This window comes from Pleurodeles waltl, chromosome 6, assembly GCF_031143425.1.
Source record: "Pleurodeles waltl isolate 20211129_DDA chromosome 6, aPleWal1.hap1.20221129, whole genome shotgun sequence".
Lineage (NCBI taxonomy): Eukaryota > Metazoa > Chordata > Amphibia > Caudata > Salamandridae > Pleurodeles > Pleurodeles waltl.
This window is the reverse complement of record NC_090445.1, coordinates 897,445,757-897,453,325: the sequence shown is the minus strand read 5'-3', so window position 1 is coordinate 897,453,325 and position 7,569 is coordinate 897,445,757.

Below are 7,569 nucleotides of genomic sequence, written 5' to 3'. Positions count from 1 at the left end.
CTGAGGCCTCCACTGATATTTCTCAAGCTACGGCCCATACTTGCGTGGGGTCTACACACTCATTTATTAGAACCTTCCATTCAATCCTCATTATAGTTATGCAATTGATCAGAGCGGGGACGTGTTGGTTGCGGGCACAATAATGGGTCATAAGCTCTTACTGCTCAATATATATGCCCCGAACACAGATGCTCCAGAATTTTTCCTAAATCTCCAGACTCACATAGACCAGGTCGATGCAGACAATATTATCCTGGGTGTGAATTTGAACATGCTGCAAGACTCACAGCTGGACTACACGTCCCTTCACCCTACTGACAAACCACATTCCTTCCATGTATGGTGAGACATTTGAAAAACCTACATGCTGTGAGACACCTGGCATTTATGCCACACATCTGCGCCAGTTTATACATTTGACTCTGCTCCCCACAACATGTGGATGTGCATAGATTTCTGGCTGTTATTGACTACAATGATGCCTTGACTTGAATCTGTTACACACCTTACGCGCACCCTCTCTGATCACTCCCCAGTTAAGCTGATGTTACATGTTCCTATCAAGGGAGGTTTAAGCACCCATCGCATTTTCCTGCCCTGGCACTGAATGACTAGGTGTTCCCCTCCGAGCTCCGCACAGCGATCACAGACTACTTCGATCTCAACATGGTCTTGGTTAAATTGAAGGCCACCCTGTGGGAGGCCTTTGAAGTATATATTAGGGGTGTCTGCATTGCCAAACACTCTGGGGTGCTCAGGGATATATGTAGGAGCATAGCCCGGGTAGAGGCTGTGCTAACTGACCTGGACTGGGAGGATACATAGGGAGTCATTACAACCCTGGTGGACGGTGTAAAAGGTGGGGTAATACCGCAAACAGGCCGACGGACAAAAAAAGGGAATTATGACCCTGGCGGAAACCGCCAACAAAGACAGACACTTTAACACACCGCCCGCCACGGCGGTACAGACAAGCAGCGCGGCGGTCACCGCCAACAGACAGGCGGGAGACAATGTACCGCCCACACTATTACAACAGGCTAATCCGCCACCTTTTCCGGGGCGGATTCACCGTGGATAAAAACACGGCGGAAACAGCTTTTGCTATGGGAAAACGCTCACCTCAACACATCCCACGAGGAACAACGACTCCATGGACCTGGAATTACAAATACTCCCTGCCCTTGTCTTTCTGCTCATTTACGACCAACAGCAACGTAGGCGCAGAAGATACCAGTGAGTACTGCATCTACGACACGGGGGAGGGGGGAGGCAAAAGTTAGGGGGACACCCACCAAACAACCCCACCCTCGCATATTACAACATACACACCAATGCAGTCAAAAAATATCACATTAACAACTCACAATCCCCCCGGAAAAATGCAAAGACAAAGCGAATTTCGGTCAAACATTGTAATGTGCCAATATACATGTCATTAAAAAATATACAGATATCTATCTCTAAATCACACATAATAATATATACAATAGAAGAAGTAGTGCAGATATGTACACAACAATGTCCGTGCACCAACAGTCCAGAAATGCATGGGCGAGGCCCACAATAGATACCTGACCAAAATCCGAGAGAACACTGCCGGGGCATCAGATAGAAACACTACAGGCACCTCAGGGGGAAGGGAAGGGCACCTCAGCCACATGAATGCAGAGCCAGATCCACGACGGGGCTACATGCCCATTGATTTAACCTGGGGAGTGCAAAGCCACAGTCTCTCAAGTCTCTACAGTACGTGGCTTGCCCACTGTGCCATCCTGGGGAGTGCAAAGCCACAGTCTCTCAAGTCTCTACGGTGGGTGGCTTGTCCACTGTGCCATCCTGGGGAGTGCAAAGGCACAGTCTCTCAAGTCTCTACAGTGGGTGGCTTGCCCACTGTGCCATCCTGGGGAGTGCAAAGCCACAGTCTCTCAAGTCTCCACAGTGGGTGGCTTGCCCACTGTACCATCCTGGGGAGTGCAAAGCCACAGTCTCTCAAGTCTCTACAGTAGGTGGCTTGCCCACTGTGCCATCCTGGGGAGTGCAAAGCCACAGTCTCTCAAGTCTCCACAGTGGGTGGCTTGCCCACTGTACCATCCTGGGGAGTGCAAAGCCAGTCACTCAAGTCTCTACAGTAGGTGGCTTGCCCCTGTGCCATCCTGGGGAGTGCAAAGCCACAGTCTCTCAAGTCTCCACAGTGGGTGGCTTGTCCACTGTGCCATCCTGGGGAGTGCAAAGCCACAGTCTCTCAAGTCTCTACAGTGGGTGGCTTGCCCACTGTGCCATCCTGGGGAGTGCAAAGCCACAGTCTCTCAAGTCTCCACAGTGGGTGGCTTGCCCACTGTACCATCCTGGGGAGTGCAAAGCCACAGTCTCTCAAGTCTCTACAGTAGGTGGCTTGCCCACTGTGCCATCCTGGGGAATGCAAAGCCACAGTCTCTCAAGTCTCCACAGTGGGTGGCTTGCCCACTGTACCATCCTGGGGAGTGCAAAGCCACAGTCTCTCAAGTCTCTACAGTAGGTGGCTTGCCCACTGTGCCATCCTGGGGAGTGCAAAGCCACAGTCTCACAAGTAGATGCAGGTCTCCACTGGTTCTGGAGGGGGACTGGTGCCCAGACTGGATGAGTCTCCCCGTGAAAGTCCCTGTCCTGTCACTGTCCCAGCTGCACATGGGATAAGGATGCCTCATGTGGCGGTCCATTTATTCCTACACAGTGCATGCCCTGTTCAGCGGTGCTTTGACATGGCGGTCTTTGCCCTGTTCAGCGGTGCTTTGCCATGGCGGTTCAGGACTGTTCAGCGGTGCTTTGCCATGGCGGTTCAGGACTGTTCATCGGTGCTTTGACATGGCGGTCTTTGCCCTGTTCAGCGGTGCTTTGACATGGCGGTCTTTGCCCTGTTCAGCGGTGGTTTGACATGGTGGTCTTTGCCCTGTTCAGCGGTGGTTTGACATGGCAGTCTTTGCCCTGTTCAGCGGTGCTTTGCCATGGCGGTTCAGGACTGTTCAGCGGTGCTTTGCCATGGCGGTTCAGGACTGTTCAGCAGTGCTTTGACATGGTGGTCTTTGCCCTGTTCAGCGGTGCTTTGCCATGGCGGTTCAGGACTGTTCAGCGGTGCTTTGACATGGCGGTCTTTGCCCTGTACAGCGGTGCTTTGACATGGCGGTCTTTGCCCTGTTCAGCGGTGGTTTGACATGGCGGTCTTTGCCCTGTTCAGCGGTGCTTTGCCATGGCGGTTCAGGACTGTTCAGCGGTGCTTTGATATGGCGGGTCTGATACTGACATTGGTGTGTGTCATGACGATCTCCATACTGGACATTGGTGTGTGGCATGACGATCTCCACACTGGACATTGGTGTGTGGCATGACGATCTCCATACTGGACATTGGTGTGTGGCATGACGATCTCCACACTGGACATTGGTGTGTGGCATGACGATCTCCATACTGGACATTGGTGTGTGGCATGACGATCTCCACACTGGACATTGGTGTGTGGCATGTCGATCTCCACACTGGACATTGGTGTGTGGCATGACGATCTCCATACTGGACATTGGTGTGTGGCATGACGTACCATCATTGGGCAGCGGGCTGTGGCATCCTGGCCCCTCCTGGGGACTGACTCCGTTGGTGGTCTCCTGACCAGTGACGATACTTGGGCCCTCCTGGGCACTGACTCCGGCGGTGGTCTCCTGACCAGTGACGATACTTGGGCCCTCCTGGGCAATGACTCCAGCGGTGGTCTCCTGACCAGAAACGATACCTGGGCCCTCCTGGGCTGTGACTCCGGCGGTGGTCTCCGGACCAGTGATGACGGTGCAGGCGGTTGTGTCTGGACCGCCGGAAATGATGGCGCACTTCACCACCGTGACACTCACAACAGGCTGGGGAGACTTCCTCTGGACCTTCCCCACCTTTTTTGGAGTAACAGCTGACTCACCAATCGCCTTCAATCCCATTTCACTTGTTGTCCCACCAGGAGTCTTGACACGGTCCCGTCGTCCACTCTCCAATTTCAGAGCCTTTACAGGGGGTGGGCTACCAGTGCCTTGGCTCCGGGCCCTACTGCCTGCCCTGGTGGACGGTGCACTCCATAAACCTGGAAGACGCACCACTGGTATTGGAGGCTTTTTGGCTGAGGCGCTACGACAGGACTGATGAATTGGAGGGGGGGTGGAGGCAAAAAGGTCAATTTGACAGAGGGACAGTTTCTGACAGACACTGGGATGGGTAGTTGGAGGGGGTCTGGGAGTGGAGGAAGAGGAGGTGGTTGTAGGAGGTGTCACTTTAGGTGTTTTGGGTGCAGGTGCAGGTACTGGAGGCTGTCGTGAGGTGGATGGATGTTGGGTGAGTGATTGCCGGCGTTTGGGTACTTTGGGAGGGGGCGTCACAGACACACTGGGAGAGGACACAGGGGACGTGTAAATGGCAGTGGAGGTGGTGAGTGCAGGTGAGCGGCGTGTGGTGCTGGGTGTCCTGGTGCGAGTCCTAGTGCCTGTAGATGTAGTGCATGCAGGTGTGTGTGTAGATAAGACTGGGAGGGAGGAGGGAGAAGAGGAGGAGGGGGACACAGTGGAGACAGTGGATGTTGCTGTGTCTGTATGGGTGTGATGCTTGTGTGAGTGCTTGTGGTGTGTGTGGTGCCTATGTTTGCTTGAGCTACTTTTGGGTGTTGACTTGTGTGCATGCTGGTCTGTAGGTGTGCTTGAGTTGGGCTGGGGTACAGGGGATTGGGTCTGGGTGGAGGAAGTTGGAGGGGGGAGGCTAGACACAGGGACAATGGCTGCCATCAGTGCTGAGGCCAGAGATTGCGGGGTTCGCTGAAGGGCAGCTTGACCAGAATGAATGCCCTCCAGGAATGCATTACCGTGTTGCAATGCCCTTTCTACACCCTGGATGGCATTCACAATGGTAGACTGCCCAACAGTGAGTGACCTGAGGAGGTCAATGGCCTCCTCACTGAGGGCAGCAGGGGTGACTGGGGCAGGGCCTGAGGTGCTTGGGGCGAAGGTGATGCCCACCCTCCTGGGTGAGCGGGCACGGGGCAAACGCTGAGGGGCTGCTGGGAGGGCAGTGCTGGTAGGGGAGGTGGCGGCTGTATCTGTAGAAGTGGGGGGCACAGATGGTGCCACCACCACAGGGGAGCTCCCATCAGTGGACGAGTCTGTGTCGCTGGTTAGTGATCCGGTACCCGACGTGAAGCTCCCCTCGCCCTCTGTCCCACTGGTGCATTCAGAGTCTGTGGTGTGGCCCTCCATGGCCATGTGGGATGCAGCTCCCTCGTGCTCCGGTGCCACTATACCTCCGCCTGATGATGCTGATGTACAAAAGTACAGGGAGAGCTGGAAAAGGGGGGGAGACAGAAGAAAGAGTTTTAGTGCATGGCACACTGCTACCGTTGGTGGACAAGACAGACGCAGCAGCCCCCTGCATAACGCCGTGCTCCTGGCCTCTGCACATGCAATTTCTGGGATATGGCCTACATGGCAATGGTGGAAATCTGCACACATGGATGCCACAGGGGCAACTATACCTCAACTTGGCACTCTTCTGAGGTGGGGTAGAGTGCCACATGGCCTACATTATGGATGGGCCTTGCATACCTAACTCTCCCTGGCCTAGGGACACCAACAGCCCACCTCCCCCACACAGACCCCTCCACTGCACGCAAAGTCCGCAGAATGAGGTTGTACTCACCCCCTTGTGTCTACTGTGATGTCCTTAAGCGCCCATCCAACTCCGGGTAGGCCACCACCAGAATCCGGAACATCAGGGGGGTCATGGTGCGACGGGCACCCCTCCCACATTGGGAGGCCATCCCCAGCTGAGCCTCCACCGTCTTCTTGCTGCAGCGGCGAATGTCCTCCCGTCTCTCACGGCAGTGGGTGCCCCGTCTCTGGTGGGCCCCCAGGGTCCGGACCTCCTTGGCGATGGCACGCCAAATATCCTTCTTCTGGTGGGCGCTGACCTACATGACATGCACAAGGAAAGAGGAACAGACATTACCAACTGCACCGTCAATGTGAGTGGCCCCCTCCCTACTCTGGCCATGTGGCCCATTCATTCCCATGCATTTATGTCCTATGAAGTCTGCCCCCTTCCCTCTTCCACCCAGCCCTCTCCACCCAGGCCTAGCCAATACAACGTGCTCCCTGTGTACTCACTTGTTGGTCTGGAGGCCCGTAGAGTAGCATGTACTGGGGGAGGACCCCATCCACAAGTTTCTCCAACTCCTGTGCAGTGAAGGCAGGGGCCCTTTCCCCAGACGCCGCAGCCATCGTCGCTTCCAGACCGAGGTCACAGCAGCACTAGCAGTGTAGGTCCTCTCCTGTCGAAGGTCAGGTATCTAGTGAGTGAACAGATAGAAAATGGCGGTGACGTCCGCAGCGGTGACGTCCGTGGCGGTGCGCATCATCACCGCCAGCGCACCTGTTCATTGGCTCCTGGGACCCATAGGGTCCAATGTTAACCAATGCAGCATTACGCCGCGGTCTATGACCGCCTACCGCGACGGTGTGCAACTCCAGCGCAGTTACCCCACAATCCCATTGTCCCAGTTTAGAGGTCAGGCAGCCGCCATTTCAGGGGCCCACATGGCTTCATTTACTACTGCGTCACACATAGCTAGGCCTATACTCAACACACATACAGGAAGGGGTTTTGTCTGGTGTAGTCTAGTGTGTAACTGTGGGTACATACCTGGAGGAATAGTGACTGGTTCTTCGCTGTTGTCCTTCTTAGGCACCGTCAGCTGGGACATATGAGAAGATGGCGGAATCCTCCGGTGTACCGACCACTGGTGGACCTGTTGACAATGGAAGAAAGACATTTAATCGTGACCTACAGGTTTGACCGTGCCACTATCCAGGAACTATGTACACAGTTGGAGCCAGACCTGATGTCACCAATCCGCCATCCGACTGGAATCCCCCCTGACGTGCAGGTGCTGTCAGTGCTCCATTTCCTTGCAGGTGGGTCATTTCAGACAACAGTGGCCATGGCATCAGGGATGTCCCAGCCTATGTTTTCCAACGTCTTGTCCAGAGTGTTGTCTGCCCTGCTGAAACACGTAAGGAGATACATTATTTTCCCTCAGGTGGAGGATTTGCCTACAGTGAAAGGTGACTTCTATGCCCTTGGACATATCCCCAACGTCATAGGTGCCATTGATGGGACCCATGTAGCTCTGGTCCCCCCCCAGAGGAGTGAACAGGTGTACAGGAACAGGAAGAGTTATCATTCCATGAATGTACAAATGGTATGTTTGGCAGACCAGTACATCTCGCAGGTAAATGCTATGTTCCCTGGCTCAGTGCATGACGCCTACATCCTGCGGAATAGCAGCATCCCTGATATGATGGGTCAACTCCAGAGGCACCGTGTATGCTATTGGGGGACTCTGGTTACCCCAACCTTTCCTGGCTATTGACCCCAGTGAGGAATCCCAGGACCAGGGCAGAGGAACGGTACAATGATGCCCATGGGCGCACTAGGAGGGTTATCGAACGCACCTTCGGCCTCCTTAAGGCCAGGTTCAGGTGCCTCCATATGACAGGTGGATCCCTATTC